This window comes from Lissotriton vulgaris, unplaced genomic scaffold, assembly GCF_964263255.1.
Source record: "Lissotriton vulgaris unplaced genomic scaffold, aLisVul1.2 SCAFFOLD_1808, whole genome shotgun sequence".
NCBI lineage: Eukaryota > Metazoa > Chordata > Amphibia > Caudata > Salamandridae > Lissotriton > Lissotriton vulgaris.
This window is the reverse complement of record NW_028251592.1, coordinates 371955-390231: the sequence shown is the minus strand read 5'-3', so window position 1 is coordinate 390231 and position 18277 is coordinate 371955. Positions and strand designations below refer to the sequence as shown.

The 18277-nt window shown below is 46.8% G+C and overlaps 1 pseudogene; it reads right to left on the bottom strand.

Annotated features, from left to right (window-relative positions):
- Positions 1-13079: 13079 nt before the first annotated feature.
- Positions 13080-14006, bottom strand: LOC147662834 (uncharacterized; annotated as a pseudogene).
- Positions 14007-18277: the final 4271 nt, after the last annotated feature.

The following is an 18277-nucleotide window of genomic DNA, read 5'->3' as shown; positions in this document are numbered from 1 at the left end:
TCAGTGGCGGTGCATCCATTAGGGCGCTGGGGTGTTGACCACAAGCCGTGCCCGCTGCGCCAACTTCCGAGGCAAGGCAGTCATTTAGCAGAGGCTCAGCTGAGCTCCCTCAGCGGCTCTGTCTGAAGGGGGTGGGCGGGGCAGCCAGCAGGTTGACTCCCGGCGTCATGCTGACTGGCATGTAATTTTCAGACTCAGCATGTCAGGGGGTGGCGCAGAGCGCACAGCAGGCAGCAGTGCGCATGTTGGGTTTGGGTCGGAGAATTTTTCTGACCAGCCCAGTCATGCGCACAAGTGTTTGCTGTGGCTGGTGGCTGCACATTAGGAGAGACGAGGGTTGATCAATGCTGCAGCCCTCGGTCTCCTAATGGGGGGCGAGTATCCCTGCTAAGCCAATCCTGGCACTGCTGGAGCAGCGTCTTAATTGGCTGAGAGGAGTTGCCACACTCGCGCCAGCGCCAGCAGCATCAGGATAGGTGTATAGTTGCTGCCGGCGGGCGACACTACAACAAAGTTCTGGGCCGAGACCGCAGCAGGCATTAAGGCAGCAGGCAGCGCAGGGGCATTATGATTAAACCAAGACGTCAGAGGATAAGAAAGGAGAGTGTGTGTCAAGGAGCAGAAAAAGGGACAGACTGCGAGCTGGACTAGGTGGCTGCGAGGATGTGTGTCGTGCCTTCTCTCTTTGTGTTTTTGGCAGGGCTGCTGCTGCTGCCTCTAAACTATTTTGCTGGCTCTATTTCAAAGGCCGCATTGCCAATATAGATAAATGCACCGTTTACGGTTTCTGTTGTCTCTCCCTCGACCTTCAGCGGTCATATGTTTCGTATCAAAAGTTGGAGAAAGGAGCCATGTGTTAGGCATCAGGCTTCCCGCCTAGTCTCTTGGAGGCACGGAGATAGCTGAGTGCTTGCTTTAAGGTAAATACGCTCTTTTGAGCAGGTCCCTTGCTGTTCTGGCAGAGGTGGAGTTTGCTGACACTCCCTTACTTTTAAATACTTTGACTTGCCGAGGAGCCGGTGCTTGGCTTCCTGTTCCCTGAATCCACACCCCTTCCTTCTGTTACCAGCGTTTCCCTGTTGTGGTAACTAAGATTCTATGTCAGGACGGAGGCTCCGATTATGCTGTTTCATTTCTTTACTACCAAAAATACAGCAGCCAATCGCAATAGTAAAGAAAAAACAATAAACTACATATCCCATGAACCCTTAGGATACCATAGAGTAGGTGTAGTATAAAAGGTATCCAAGAGGACAGTCCTTCCTCTTTCTTTGCTGCTCCGCAGCCAGTTAAGTGTGTTTTTGACTTTATTCCTTGCGCTTTGTGCATTACTCTTTGCGCTTTGGGTCATTTTGGCTACAGTTGTTGCGTGCTTGCTCCGCTTACCTTACGGTTTATGTTATAGCCGATTGCTATTGTCGCTTGTGTTGTAGCGCTTGCCTTCGTGCTGGTTTTGCCTTGGGGGCGTGTGGTCACCCCCCGCATGCGGGCTTGCTCTTCTGCGCCTGTTTTTCCAGTTGTGGAGTGGGAGTGGGAGCTGAGAGACGCGCGTTCCTCGCGCGTCTCTCATTTTCAGCCGGCGTTTGTCTTTCTGTGTCGCACATGCGCAGTACCTTCGTCTCGTGCTGCAGGCGACCGTCGGTACTGCGCATTTCATGCATTCCTGGCGTTTCTGAGGAGGAATAGCAGCGCGTCTTCGAGCATCTGTCAGAAGGCATTGTAATCGGCTTTCTAAGCCTCTGCCCACCTGCCGGCTGTCAGGCTCCAGACGCCCTTTTGTCAGTGAGGACTGAGGGTTGTAAAATTTAAAGTAGGCTTTGCCTAGAGTGCTACAAGCCCTCCCTCCACATTCAAATTGTTCATTCAGGTCACTTTTATTGCCTGAGGCTTGTTATTGGGGTCGCACTCCCCCTGAATACCCTAAGGGTGTGAATTTTCAGTCCTTTCCTCTGTGGGCTATTTACTATTCTTTGTTTACCAAAGATGGGAGATTATTATGAAGAGGAGGGCTTCTACCATGGTGAAGAAGAACCTACTGGTTCCATGGATATGGAGTATGAGGGACAAGCTTTCCATTCCAATCTTGTTCCTTTCCAGTTACACCTCACAGAATATGCATCTAAGCAGGGGTGGTTGCCGCCTTCTGGGCGTTCCACTAGATCTCCCAAGAATCCGCATGTGGCGGACTTTGTTAAACTGGCGCATTCTCTGGCTACACCCAAATCCTCTAAGAAGGGGAAACGCTCTAAAAAGTCTTGCAATCCTTCCCCTTCCACTTCTGACTCCTCTAACTCTACATCTTCTGAATCCGAGGCGCCCCCTCCTAAGAAGAAAGCTCGTAAAGAGCACTTTGTTGATGCCCCATCTAAGCCTCCGGTGCTAGATTTTGAGCCCACTGAAATTGTGCATCCTAATTCTTCAGCCTGCTTGCCTTCCCCTGAGGTGGCTGCTTATGTTCAGACTAATATCAGGCGATCTTTTGACAGTACCGTACGAGCACGTTTAAGATCTGAGTGTCCCCGTCCTGATCTGTCCGACAAGTTAGCGGAGACTCCTGAGGTGGACCCTACAATGGTAACTTATTTACGGAAGTATTCCAAGGATCCTAAAAAGGGTCTCGACAGGTCATGGAGATCCTGTCAGGATAAGATGCTAGATCTTCTTGGCCCTCTCACGAAAATTTTGGATTTGGCATTTCGAGCGAAAGACTCTGACGCCCTGATTGATCCGGAGGAGATGGTAGGATGGGCTCAGCGGGCTATATGCATGCTTGGTAATGCTAACTGCGCCCTAAATAGTGAACGCCGTCGATCAATACTCCTGAAGCTTGATCCTAAACTCACTGATCTGGCTCCTTCGGAGTCTGGGCCTCTAGCTCAAGGTTTGCTCTTTGGACAGCCGTTTTTAAAAGAACTCTCCAGTTTTGTGGCCACCTTCAGCGGCTTGGACAGGGCGCAGGCCAACCTGCGTAGAGCTTTCCGTCCGGTTTTCGGTCGGGCTGGACGAAGGGGGCGTTCGTCCGGCCGTGGAACTTCCCAATCTAATCAGAGAGGAGGTCAGTCCCAAAGAGGAGGCGGACAGGAGTCCTACAGTTCTGGAAAATCGAAGTTCTACCCTTCTAGGAAAGGTCGGGGTCAGTACTCCAAAGGTGGATACGGAGGTGCCCAAGGGGGTCGCCCGGATTCCTCAGGTGAGATTAATTCTGTCTTCAGAAGTTATTTTGGGGGGCAGGTTGAGATATTTCCTTCCAAATTGGCAGTTAATCTCCAGCGATGCTTGGGTGTTGGAGACGGTCCAGGGCTACAAACTCGAGTTTTACGCTCACCCTCTCCAACACCATCCTCCTACTCCCCATGTTTTTCCCTAAGAGATCAGGAATTCATCTCCACAGAGATAGAGTCTCTTCTGGCGAAAGGGGCCATAGTCCTTTCTTCCCCCTCATCCAGACGGCTTCGTCAGCAATGTCTTTCTGGTGGAAAAGAAAGGAGGGGGTTCTCGTCTAGTCCTCAACCTCAAGGACTTCAACGGCGGAGTGGTGTACCGTCACTTCAAAATGGAGGGTATTCACCTTCTAAGGGACCTCTTGCGGGAGGCAGACTGGATGGTTCGTCTGGACTTGAAGGATGCAGATCTTTCAGTTCCAATCTATGCTCCACATCGTCGCTTTCTCCAGTTTCAGTGGCTGGGAAAGTGGTACGAGTACACGGTCCTTTCGTTCGGTCTGTCTTCCGCTCCGTGGTGCTTCACGAAGCTATTGCGTCCAGTTGTAGAGTCCTTGCAGGCCCGTGGGGTCAGATTGATTGTTTACCTGGACGATTTTCTTTTGATGGCCCAGTGTCCTCTCCTTTTACAATGACATCTGCATTGGTCCATCGATCTTTTGCAATCTCTGGGATTTCTTGTGAATCCTCAGAAGTCGGACTTTCGTCCTTCTCAAACCATGGATTTTCTGGGGTTCAAAATGTACTCAGTTGCTTGTCAACTTGTGCTCCCGGGACAGAAGATCAGAGGGATCAAACGGGAATTGCGTTTGGTTTTGTCCAAACAGATGGTTTCCTTGCGATCGGTAGCTCGAATTGTGGGTCTGTTGTCCTCATCAATTCAAGCAATCTTTCCAGGTCCTCTACACTATCGGGCCCTTCAGCGTCTCAAAATCCGTCATCTTCAGAAGGGCTTGCGGTATTCAGATATGGTTCCTCTTTCAGAGGACGCCAAGTGGGAGATGCTGTGGTGGTTAGACCACATGGAGTCCTGGAATGGACGTGCTCTTTTCGGTCAGACTCCAGAGGTTGTGATCGAGTCAGATGCGAGTCTTTGGGGATGGGGAGCTCGGTGCGGCTCTCTGACGACAGGGGGGCGTTGGTCTCCAGAGGAGTTGTCCCTCCATATCAATTGCTTAGAGCTTCTTGCGGGCTCTTTTGCGATTCGTTGTCTAACCCCCCATGCAACGAACTGTTGCATCCTTCTACGCATGGACAACATTTCGGCGGTGAGGTATGTCAACAAGCTCGGAGGTACGAAGTCCATGCTCCTGGCAGAAATTGCCAAGGACTTTTGGCACCTGTGTCTGCAACGTCAGATCACAGTTATTGCCGAATACCTTCCAGGTCGCCAAAATCAAGTGGCGGATTGGAATTCTCGCCATCTGAGGGATGCCAGCGATTGGAGGCTTCACCCTCGGGTGTTTCGGCTCCTGTCCCGAACTTGGGGTCCATGTCATCTGGATCTCTTTGCTTCTCGGCTGAACACGCAGGTTCCTCAATTTTACAGTTGGAGACCGGATCCCGAGGCTCTGGCCACGGACGTGTTCCTTCAGACCTGGCCTCCTCTTCTATGCTATGCCTTCCCTCCCTTCATAATGATTCCGAGGGTTCTGGCCCGCGCGAGGCACTTTCTGTCGGAATTGATTCTGGTCACTACTCTTTGGAGAGCCCAACCGTGGTTTCCGATTTTTCTGGAGATGAGTTGCTCTCCTCCTATTCTGCTTCCCAACCTGCAGAATCTGTTTCTGGACCCTCTGAGAAATCCCCACCCTCTCATTCTGTCGGGTCAGCTTCGGTTAGTGGCATGGCGGATTTCGGGGGACGTTGGCAAGTCCCTGGGCTTTCTTCGGAAGCTGCCCGATTTATCGGGAAAGCTTGGGCTCCCAACACACACAAGCGTTATGCTTCATCTTGGAAATGATGGTGTGATTGGTGTGCACAACGGTCAGTGGATCCCTCTTCTGCAGATGTCACTTTAGTTTCCAATTTCCTGGCTTCTCAGGCTTCTTCGGGTTTGAGCATCCTATTATTTGCAAATTACTCAGAGGTATTCGGATGGTAAAACCTCCTTGCCCAAAGTATGTCACCTTATGGGATGTTTCAGTGGTCTTACGTTTCTTGGATTCATGGCCTTCTAATTCTTTGGTCTCTCGCAAACAGTTATCTGCCAAACTGACCATGTTGTTATGTTTGCTTTCTTGCAAACGTGTATCTGATGTTCGTGCCTTAGATCTGGCTGGACGTCTTTTCACCCCAGAAGGGGTTTCTTTTACTATTTCTCGCCGTACTAAGTCTAACACTTCTTGTGTCTCATATCCTTCTTTTCCTCACAATCCCAAACTCTGTGTGGTTCAATGCATCAGAGATTATGAGGTGAGTACTGCTCATTTTCGTAGCAATCTCCAAGGTCAACTGCTTATAGCTTTGCAGAAACCGTTTAAGCCTGCATGTCCTGCCACTTTAGCAAGATGGGTTCATTGGCTCATGAAGGAGGCGGGCATTGATGTCTCTGTTTTTGGTGCCCACTCGGCTAGAGGAGCTATGGCCTCTAAGGCTTTTTCCTTGGATGCCGGCCTCCAAAACATCTTGAAGGCTGCTGATTGGTCTTCAGAGTCAGTGTTTAAAACATTTTATTTTAAACCTATTATGCATGTTGCTTCTGTTGTGGTGGATCAGCTTTAAACAAGCATAATCGAAGCCTCCGTCCTGACATAGAATTTAAAATTTGCTAACATTCGTGCCAAGAATTTTCAATTCTATTAAGGACAGGAGGCGAGGATTATCCCACCCTTATTTATATGTATGCATTGTATTTATCATTGCTTTTACACTTGCATTCTATGCATATGTTGTTTTTTCCCTCCCTTATCCTTTATCCATGCTTCCTTCATCTGGTAGTTTTTGGATATTACGGATTTGTTTTTTCATTTCAGGTTCTGATCCTAAATGATTGCATTTGGTCGTGTACCACGGGCCAGTGGTGGCTGTTCTTCGGACGGTTTCTCCAGTTGCAGCATTCTGTTTAGGACGTCCTGGACCCTTGGCCATCCGTCTTTCTTCTGGTTCATTGTTTTGCTCCCCGGAGGCTGGGTTTTGTGTTTATCTTCATTTTATCTTGTTGGATTCCTGGAACTTTTACTTGTATGACTTTACTTATGACTGAACTGTTCTACACAAAGAAAGAGGAAGGACTGTCCTCTTGGATACCTTTTATACTACACCTACTCTATGGTATCCTAAGGGTTCATGGGATATATAGTTTATTGTTTTTTCTTTACTATTGTGATTGGCTGCTATATTTTTGGTAGTAAAGAAATGAGACAGCATAATCCTCGCCTCCTGTCCTTAATAGAATTGAAAATTCTTGGCACGAATGTTAGCAAATTTTTAATTCCAGCCCTTTCTGCCTCTCCTGCAAGTTTTCCTCCCTTTTCCCCCTCCTATTTGACGTCGCAGCCGTGTTCTAACGCCCGCGGTGTCATTTTACCCGCTACCACGGTCATGTCCTTTTTTTGTTGTTAGAAGCGTCCACGTCTATTCCCCCCTCTGTTACCCTGTTGCCTTCCTTGTAGCCCAATCCCTGTGTACTTAGCATTGTTGTGTTATTCGCGTGGTGCGCGTTTCTCCTTCCTTCCTTTAAATAGAGTGCTGAGGTGCATTTTGTAAACTTGCAGTGCGCGAAAGTTTGCTTTCTTTCTGCCTTCAAGCCTGAAAAGTCTGGCAAGATACTTTTGTTGATAGAGCGCTGGAAACCCCCTTTCATCCTTGCCCTTCAAGTGTTGAGTAAGCGCATGAGATTTAACTCTGTTTAGGAGTTGGTGTCTGAGTTTGACTTTCCTAATTTTTTTGCCGGTATTGTCATACCATTTGGGAATTCACTTTGGTGAAATTAACTTTTTTTGCCTGCCTTGACTAAACAACAGAAAGTTGTTTTTTCACTGCTGATCATTCAGACGTTTCTTTTTGACACCAGGAGATGTCCAGCGGGTAAGGGACTGTGCGTTTTCCATAAAGCTTGCACTGAATTGATTTATGACCTCTGTGGGTATACAGGAGGGAAGGTATTATCCTAACGTCATCTTTCTTGTTTCCCCTGTAGGTTTTGTCTCTCCTCTTCTCTGGTTATTCTGAGGGAATCCGCTGGGGTATTTGAGACATATTACTCTGGTTTCTGATCCCCACATCTCCGAGGGTCAGGATGGGGGGTGTGAGTGTTCTGATTCCTCTCACCCATAGGCAGGCTTTAGGAGTGTGGAGAAATTCTTGTCGCTCCAGTGGATTGGGCCTAGAGATATACCACAGTTTAGTGTCATCGGCAACACAATGTGGGTGAGTGAGCGCACTCGGGGGTTGGAGTGGGTCAGTGCAGCGCATCTTGTAGACCCTTTTCACTGTACTCTGCTAGTATATTCCATGCATGCACTTCTATCTCCATAGTCCATACTCTCTGTCTTGTCTATTACCCTCGTATAGGCACTCTTACACCCCACCACTTTAAAATGTCACTAGCTGCCACTGGATGGGGTTCCTGCGGATCTTTATAAGGCGGATCGAGGGACATGGACAAAGATCCTAGCCAGGGTCTTTAACACAGCAACAATGGGCAGCTCACCGCCCTCATGGTCCGCAGTGGTTATTTGATCTATTTTTAGGGTGCCAGGGATGACCCTGCCTGTTACTGTCCGGTTTCATTACTAGACTCAGCCGCTAAAATCATGGGGAAGGTGATTTTGGATCGTTTAAGAATATGGTTAAAGGCAAACAACGTAATTTCAGACCTGAAATATGGTTTCAGGAAAGGTATGGGAACTGTGGACCAATGCATAAATCCACTTATGATGATCAGCAAATGTATACCTGCCAAAAACGGACGTATGTACGGGAAACATTCTTTTCCCTCGCATGCGTTTTACAATGTAAAATCTTTTACAACGCAGGGCATTACACAACAAACTATTACAATGCATTCCCCAAAGTAACTCCCCGGTGGAGTGAGTATAGCAGATTGCATTGCATTGGGGAATGCGTTGTAATGGATTGCATTGTAAAGCCCTGTGTTGTAAAAGATGTTGCGGTGTAAAAACTGCAGAGTAATGGCATACAGAGTAAAAGTGTGGGGGGGTAAAGTGTCCTATTCCGTATGTACATGGCATTCATGTACTTGACGTCTGCCTTCCATCGAGTGAATACGTCAAAATTATGACCCTTACTACTAGAAATTGGAATGGATGCCGATCTGGTGGCCTTTTTGCACTGGTCCCACTTAATTTGACTGCCTCTGCCAGATACAATGAAAATGCTTCCATTACAGAATCATGGGATGTTAAGTGAGGGGTGAGACAAGGATGTATTTTGGCCCCTCTCTTATCTACCTTATATATTAATAATCTGGGGGCTGCCCTATCATCTGCTAGCAAAGACATCCCTAGAGCAGGCTCTAAACGCATCCCTGCTCTCCTATATGCAGACGATGCAGTTCTACTTGCGAGGACACCTGTGGGGCTGCAAAGATTTGTAAACACTTCTATTGATTTTATGGTTTCACTTGACCTCTCTAGTAATTTCTCTAAGTCCCATATAACATCTAACGGTAACATTAGGCGTGACAAGCATACGCACATATGCAAAGGTGGAGAACTGACAAATGTTGCTACATTTCCTTATTTACGGTACAAAAGGGGGTGGTGATGGACGGAGCATCTGAATCAATCAAACACTCACACCCAGTCAAAAGATTTGGGTTTAATCCATCACCGTTCTTTAGCCCACTCTGCCACCCCAGTTCAGACATGGCTATATGCAAATCAGTCTGACCCTGTGCCTCATGGGAACAGTCCAGCCCGAACTGCCAAGTCATGTCTTCCCTGGACTGGAAACAAGCTTCCAAGGACCGGTTTCTGGCATTCCAGCCATCTTCAGCCCGGCTTGCTTGAATCCAGTGGCAAAGTGAGCAAGGGACTCACGCCTGAGCATACCCTGCCACACTTATGGCGGCCATCGTCTACAGAAACACCCTCAGAGTCTCGACCTACATAGCAGACACCTTCAGCACCGCCAAACACCTGCACTTCCAGATCTGCACAGACCCCAACACCACCCTCAGAGGAACACTCGTTTACAGACCCCGACCACAGTTCATTGACGCCATCTCCGACGTCATCAGCACGCACACTCTTGCTTCCACAGACTACATCCTCCTCAGTGACCTGAATTTCCACATCGAGAACGCCAACGACAGCAATTCTGTCGCTCTGCTCGACAACCTCGACAACCTTGGACTGAAACAGCTTATCACGGCCCTCCACCCACACTGCAGGACACAAGTTCGACCCCATCCTCTCTGCCAGCAACCACGTCTCCTTCAGCCACACCACTGAACGCACTGGACCGACCATCGATGCGTCCACTTCACCTTCAAGAAACCCACCTTGCACCACCACCCGCAACGTATCTCCTCCCACAGCTGGAACGAGGTCACCGAAGACCAGCTCATCACCACACTCTCCCGAAACCCACCAACAGACACCACCGACACTGACACAGCCGCCCGCAACCTCAGGCAACGGATCGACGACTGCGCCAACACATTCGCCCCAATCAAGAAACCCCCTAACAGATGCACTGACAGAAAGGCTAGTTTAGTTGGTTCACCACCAACATCCAGGAGTCCAAGCGAACTTGCCAAAGACACGAGAAAAAGTGGCGCTACAAACAGATTCCAGACAACCTTGCAGCCTTAAAGAACGCCAGCCGCAAGCACCACCAACTCATCCGAGCCCCCAAAAGGACCTCCTTCAAAGAACGCATTGACAACAACTCACACAATAGCAAAGAGGTCTTCAACATTGTGAAGGAACTCGCCAACCCTAGCTCCAGCTCCAACGACATCCTGCCGTCACAAGACCTATGTGACTCCTTCGCCCCCTTCTTCTACAGCAAGATTGCAGACAACCACGACAGCTTTTAATGCCCAGACCCGCCCTACAGCCACCGACACCGCAGACTCACCATCCCCAGTCTCACCAACCACCTAATCTCCTGGACCCACGTCAATGACGCCAACACCATCAAGACCATGAACACCATCCACTCTGGCTCACCATCCGACCCCTACCCTCACCACATCTTCAACAAAGTAAACCGCATCATCGTACCCCAACTCCGGAAGATCATCAACAGCTCCTTCGAGAGCGCCACCTTCCCAGAAGGCTGGAAGCACGCCCAGATCAACGCCCTACTCAAAAAAACCACGGCGGACCCTAAGGACCTCAAGTACTTCCGGACCATCTTCCTGCTTCTGTTCCCGGCTAAAGTCATCAAAAAGTTCATCAACAGGCAACTGACCCACTTCCTCGAGGAGAACAACATCCTGGACCATTCTCAATCTGGATTACGCAGCAATCTCAACACCGAAACCGCCCTCATCGCTGCCACAGATGACATCAGGACCCCACTGGACAACAGCGAAACCGTGGCCCTCATCCTCCTGGACCTCTAGCTGCCTTCAACAACATCTGCCACCACACCCTACGCACGCACCTACATGGCGCAGGAATACGCGACAAAGCCCTGGATTGGACCACCTCCTTCCTCACCGACAGAACCCAGAGGGTTCGCCTCCCCCTTTCCATTCTGAAGCCACCAAGATCATCTACGGCGTGCCCCAAGGATCATCCCTCAGCCCTACCCTCTTCAGCGTCTACATGGCACCACTCGCCAACATCGTCCGCTCACACAACCTCAACATCGTCTCCTAAGCCGACGACACTCAGATGATCATCTCACTCATCAAGAACCCCGCCACAGCCAAAACCAACCTCCACGAAGCAATTAAGGCCGTCACCCACTGGATGCAGAACAGCCACCTGAAACTTAACTCAGACAAGACAGAGGTCCTCATCCTCGGCTCCACACCCTCCGCCTGGGACGACTCACTAATCACTCACGCAACCTGGGGTTTATCCTGGCCTCACCACTCTCAATGACCCAGCAAGTCAACGCCGTCTCCTCTTCCAGCTTCAACACCCTCCGCATGCTCCACAAGATCTACAGATGGATCCGCAACGGAACCAGAAGGACGGTCACTCAGGCCCTCCTCAGCAGCAGACTGGACTACGGCAACGCCCTCTACGTGGAAATTGCAGTCAAACTCCAGAAAAGACTACAACGCATACAGAATGCCTCCGCATGCCTCATCCTCGGCATACCACGCCACACCCACATCACCGCCCACCTGAGAGACCTGCATTGGCTCACTGTCAACAAGAGGATCACCTTCAAGCTCCACACCCACTCTCACAAAGCACTACACAACGCTGGACCAGCATACCTGTCGTGAGTGTCAGTAGCGCAAGAATATGTAAACACCACTAACCTTTTTCTTGTGACCAGCAGAGACGAGGTCAGACGATATCCCCCCGATATCCTTAACGCAAAGTCCAGCAGAGGAAGGCAATCCTGCTGCGTGAACTTGCGCCCAGGGGAAAAGGGAAGTGGATAAAATAATAAACTAGCTGTAAAATCGGAGGTCCCTTCCAGGTCTGGTCTGAGACTGCACGGCAACAGGAGGGACGTAATACACAGACTACGTACAGCTAGGTAGCAAAAGATATTTCAAAACATGCCTTAGCCTTCCATGATAAAAGGAAAAAGTACCCCCCTCCAATGCATGCACAAAATCCGAGCAGGTTATCCAGAAGGTAATCAAGACTTGCATAGTTAATCAAGACTAGGCTAAATAAACAGATATAGTTTTCCGTCCTCCAAGGAATGACAAGTATCTAGGAACAGGCGTTGTTAACTTCACAACACTAGCAAAGTGAACTGCTGTAAATTGCTTAGTACATCGGAACTCACAAAGAACAAAAATAGTCCTGGCGATATGCACAATACTGTATAGTACGAGGGAAATATGAGCAGACACTCCCGCGTAATTCCGCTGACTCCTGCAGTATGAATTAGCAGTTGTGAGGCAAGGCAAAGAAAAGCGGCATACAAATCACAACGAAATTCGAGGGGCTGATAATATCCTTGACGGTAATGCGTCTTTAGATTTACAGACGCTATACACGTAAAACAGTTCACCGCAAGGTCGCGTAACGAGAAGACGTGTCCTGCGCATCTTGTTAACCCGACTCAAAACAAACAAGTAAATAATGTTTGTACACGGAGGAGGCGAGCCGCACTCCTTCCGTGATACCTGCAACCGTTGGGGCACACTCCGAGGGCTTCAAATCGCTAAAAATCCACGAGCAGGAATCGATGAAATAACTAGGAACCAAGGCTGTATCTTCACGCTGGGATCCGGTGGGGACACACCATCCGCCATTCCAAACAAGGTAGAAGATTGTTAAGCACTGTCCCATTGTGGAGGAGGTGCTTATATCAGGACTGCCTTGTTTCTCTCTCTGGCTCGTCCCTTGGCCTGCTGGTAGTTGTAGTCCTGGAACCTTTTCTGTGCTTTAAAACAGGGAATGACCCTAGGAATAGTACGGCGATGGGTCAGGATGATGGTACGTGGGTAGGATATTGCTACAATACCTCAACAAATGCCTCACCTTCTACATCCCAAACCGCCAGCTTTGGCCCGCCGACCTCGCCCTCGCCACCGTCCCACACATCCACAGGACTTCCACCGGCAGTAGATCCTTTTCCTACCTCGCCACCAAGACATAGAACACCCTACCCACACAGCTGCAACAGACCCAGGACCTGCTAACCTTCAGGAGACTTCTCAAAAACTGGATGTTTGAGCAGAAGTTGCATTCCCCCTGTTGTGTCCATGTGGATGCAGTGACAAGTCTGAACATGGCAGTCTTAGATTGGGCAGTCATAGATGTGGATTTCTTAGTCATCTCCGACAGACACTATTTTTGAACCATTGCCGTTGTACTGAACGCCCCAAACCTGATCCTGATGATCGAAGAAATTGTGGATACAGGTCCTGGAGGCAACGTCCCACACCTTCACACTTTTGTCTGATGAACTAGACACGAAGTGGGCATCGTCTGGACAAAACGCCACACTTACTACCCAGGATACATGCCCACTTAGGGTCCCCGCCAGGTTGGCATGCTGCACATCGTAAATCTTGATATATCCATCATCCGAAGCCGTGACCAGCAACTGAGAGTCTGGAGAAAATGTCAGCGATCGATTGGGCATAGCGTGTCCTTCCAGCGTGTGGAGGAGTTTTCCTGTCGCTATGTCGAAAATATTGATGATTCCATCAATGGCTCCACTGGCCAAGTACTTTCCATCCGGACTGTATGTGATGCTCAAGATGAACTTCCCTCGGGTGTCCAAAGAATATTCTTTTTTTCCTGTCTCCACGCCAAAAATGTTCACCTTGGCTTCCTGCTACAAACTGAGAATCAGGCGAGAATGCCAGCGGCCAGGCATCAACAGACCCAGCATCGATAGAGCGGATTTGCTTGCCGTTTTCCAGGTCTCAAAGACTGATATGGCCATCCAGGGAACTGGAGCACGCTAGGAGGCCCGTGTGTTTTATGCCCACGAACACTACGCCCAATTGATGGCCTTCCAAGCTCCACTGCAGATTTAGGCGCTCGTCAGCCCATCTCCAAAATTTCACCAGGTCGTCCAATGAACCGTTTCTGTGTTGTCTTTAGAGCTTTTCCCCCAGGCCACCGACCAAAAAGCAGCATCATGGGCTTGCTCTTGCTTGAAGAGTATACTATACTGGGTGCTCATCGTTCCTTGTACAGCGTTCTATGGATTAAGGTGATCTGAAAGAAAACGCATGCCTTAGACTGACCTGCTTTCTTGATGTTGGTACAGGGATCCCTAAGAGAATTCTGCCAGGTCAAGGTAACTCGAATGCAGAGGGTCTTAGCATATTTGATGCTCTATTCCCCTTCAGCTCCTTGAGACCCCTACGGGTGATTAGTGCGCTCTACAAATGTTTGATTGATTGATTGATTGATTGATTGATTGATTGATTGATTGATTGATTGATTGATAGGCGTGGATGCAGGTTGTCTGGCCACGTATCTCTGACTCAGGGTTGATGAGGAGGTAACTTTGGGTAAATCCGACAGCAAAGTTCCCTGAAACCCCTAAAAGTAATATGACAGACACTGGTGTCATTTTTATCGACATTCTCAATAGCTTGTTTACAGTTGTCATAGCGTACATTGGTTTTGTTTTTACCAATATTGACATGGTTATGCATTCGTAGATCATGACATACATTGACATTGCTTTTACGGGTAACAACATTGACTTTGGGAAATGGATTTTGGCATACATTGACATTGCTACTGACAGTATCATTTCTGTTGTGCAGGTATAAAATATGACATATTTTGAAATTGTATTTATGAGCATTGACATTGTCATTTGGGCACAGGTTATGGCCTATGTTGACATTGCATTCATCGATATTGTATTGGTACTGTCATTGTTGGACCTGCACACATCATGGTACTCATTGACTAGGGGGACGATTCACAGAACTAATTTAAGACAAAATCCTAAACTTACTACTTTTGGTATTCACAGAAGGCATTTAGTAGTAGTAAAGTTAGGAGTTTGTCTTAAGTTTGACTTAAGACAAACTTAAGACAGACTTAAGACAGACTTGAGACAGACTTAAGACACACTTAAGACAAAATCCTAACTTGTTTAAGTCAGTAGAGTGCCTTACAGCGTAGACTTGTGTCAATTTTTTTTTATCAATTCTTGTTCTTGAGAATAGTCAGCATCGTTTTGCATATAGATTCTGATATAGAATTCTTATTTTGTGTAGAATCCACAAGTCATTCAATCTTTACCCAAGGACTGAAAGAAATTGCCCTGTAAATCAGTGCTAGTGCAATATATTGATGACCGGTTGGTCACAGCCACAACAATAGAGGGTTGTAGACAAACACAATTGCTTTGGTCAATCATTTTGCCAAATTTGACATAAAGTATCTCCTGTGAAATTGCAGTGCTGCCATGAGGAAGTTATTTATTTAGGACGTCTAATTGAGTTAGGAGTAAGGATTGAGTCCAAAGAATGGATTTCTGTGATTCTGAGAATGTACCCACCAACAACCCAGTAAGTGAGAGTGTTTCAAGGGATGGTTGGATACTGTTGTCGGTGGAATCCAATCTTTTTGATTGCAAAGTCTTTACAGACGCTAACTCACAGTGATGTAAGTGACCCAGAACCTTGCGGTAATGAATTTAGGCAAGCATTCCAGGCGCTTGTACACAGTTTGTGTAGCGCCCCTGTTCTAGGAATGCCAAATTAAAAAAAGATGTTTATTTCTGTCATGAAAGAGAAGGGTGCACACCATGTGATTTCACTCATCAGCATGGTGGAGGAAATAGCCCATTGCATATGTTTCTGGAACATTAGACACAGTAACCAAATATATATTACACTTAGTGGCTAAATTCTGACATTAATCTTGATAGTTAAGCAAAATATACTATTTTTGAAGTAATTGTGGAATAGATGAATCCAAAAACGAGTTCTTGTATTCAAACTGTACTTAAAACATATCTGCCTCAAGCATCAAGCCAGGTTTACACTGTAGGGTTTTCTGGAAAAGCATTGCTACCTTACATTTATTTGAACTAAGTGCAGGGGTCTGTAGATGTGTGGTGTTTCAGTCCGGCAGCTGCTAATCTCCTCAACAAACAACTCACTCCATCTTGTGTGGAATATTCAGGTAATAATTGTGTCACTTGTTTCAGTACAGTGTCAGTTGATTTGGATGCTAGGCATTCCAGGATTTTTTTTACTTTCCATCAAGTGAAACATTCAATCAACATTTAAAGATACCTTATGTAGTGTTGATAGTAAGGTGGGTCAATCACAAATATATAAACTCTGACACGACTTCTAGCATGTTTTCTGTGAGCAAGTGTCTTTTAGGCTAGTCACAGGAGACTCACATGTATAATAAAATGTGCCTGCTTGGAAGAGAGAACTATAGACTTAAGGATGTGTACATAGTAAGCACATGGCAGATTCGTTCAAGCACAGTACTCACTGTGAAAATCACATCATAGGTAACACTTGGTGATGTAGGGATCATGAGCTATAGTAGAGTAGAGTAGGATTTGTAGGTTGAGAATAGGATCTTATTTCTGGACTTCTCATCCCTTGTCAGATAGTATCATAAAAGTTCCTCATCAGAATTTGTGATTCTTAGACATATGTTGATGGGTGCTGCTCAGTTTTTATTTATTTATTTTTACAATTTATAGAGCGCGAACAAATGCCCGTAGGCGTCTCAACGCTAGAAACAGTGCGTAAAGTTCCCATAGAGGCTAAATCGACGGCTGTTATTGACCAAACAGCCAGTTTTTCAAAGCATGCATGTTGTTGCTTGGTGGAGGGATAGAATATCTCCATGATAGTTGTATCCAGTGAGCCAAGGAATATATCCAAGTCCTGTGGTTCCGTGTGTTCTTTAGAAGTGCGCTTGAGGGTTACGAGCAAGATTTCCTGTTATCCAAGGCCATAGTTTCTCAGTTTGGGAGAAGTGTTCAGAACGTTGTTCTTCGAAAGGTTGTCAGATGAGAATGGGAATTCTACTTCAATAGGAACCTCTAAATGTTTGAATTCACAGGGCCTGTATGTCTCTAAGCAGCTTGTACTACTTGTTTCACTTGTTTATGGGAAATCGAACAGTAGCGTCATGGCCCTTAACCTGTTCAGTATCTTTACTTTCCTAGGATACACAAATCCTATTGGAGACAAATATCATCCCAGAAGCTGGCTCCCCATGCCACCCAAACACTAACTGCGCCCAAAGCTGATGATTCGGACAAGGCCAGTACTCAGGAAAAGGGAAGTGGATAAAAGAAGAAGAAACAACAACACTGTCCGCCAGTTCGGTCCTTTGGAGGGCAGGCACTCCTCAATAACCATTTCCTGATCACCACCGCTTGTGTCTGTGTGTATCTAATAAATAAAAGAGATGATAAGTGATACTCTGACTCAAGGTGGAAACTTAATCCAGTTTCCACCCTTATACCTAGCTTACCAGAAACGTCCCCCTATCCCACTTTAGGCTTTGACTTTTGAGTGAAGGGGGTATGCATAGATGAATCCTACAAAAACACAACAAACAAGAGCATTACTAATTAATTCTAATGAGATGTGGGAACATATATAACTTCCTTATTAAAACCCTCTCAATACCTTTAAAATCATGTGGAAAGGATCAATACCAATCTAGTAGCTATTAGGAAATGTGACTTAATTCCCTCACGAATCCAGTTAACAATCAACCCTGCAAATTCCATTGGAACTCCAGAATAGCCCCACATTAGTCTTTTAGGACTATTGTCTTAGTGCAAACAAAACAACAAAAAATAAGCCCTTTTCTGGCACTTCAGAAGAAATTAGTCTCAAGCCCAGATTTACATTACTCCTTCATATCAATTTTTGTGCATGCACCTTGCCAATTTTGTAAAACGATCTGCTGTTGGTAAAAGGTTAATTTTTCTCTTACACGTCCCAAGGTTCCTAGTATGAAGCTGTGAAGCAGTGCCAAGGTCCAACCGACTCCAGGGCTTCCAAAAGGTAGGAGATAAGTTGTTGGCAAAGTCTTCAAGCAAGCATTACCTTTTCACCTGAGACACGTCCGGCTGTGAATTCTGACATCCATGACATCATCATTTACCATTGAATAGCACCTTTGGTTTGTTGTGTGGAATTTCAAATTAGACATGGTTATGTCTTATATGACGTCATTACATTGAATAAAGAACCACCATATACAGGATTTATTAGTGCACACATCTATTTTTATTTATTTATTTATTTATTTATTTTATTTATTTAATGCAATTTTATTTAGCGCAAACTTTACCCGAAGGTGTCAGAGCACTTTACATAAGAACCAGTTTTAATACATAAGGACTTCGGCTTACGTGCGTTACATAAAAGATACAGCGTTATTATATATGGGGTAACCCAAAGAAAGTCCTAGGACCTGGGTATCGAGTGTTGCAGATATGGTGGTCCTAGACGTTAAATTCCACACACA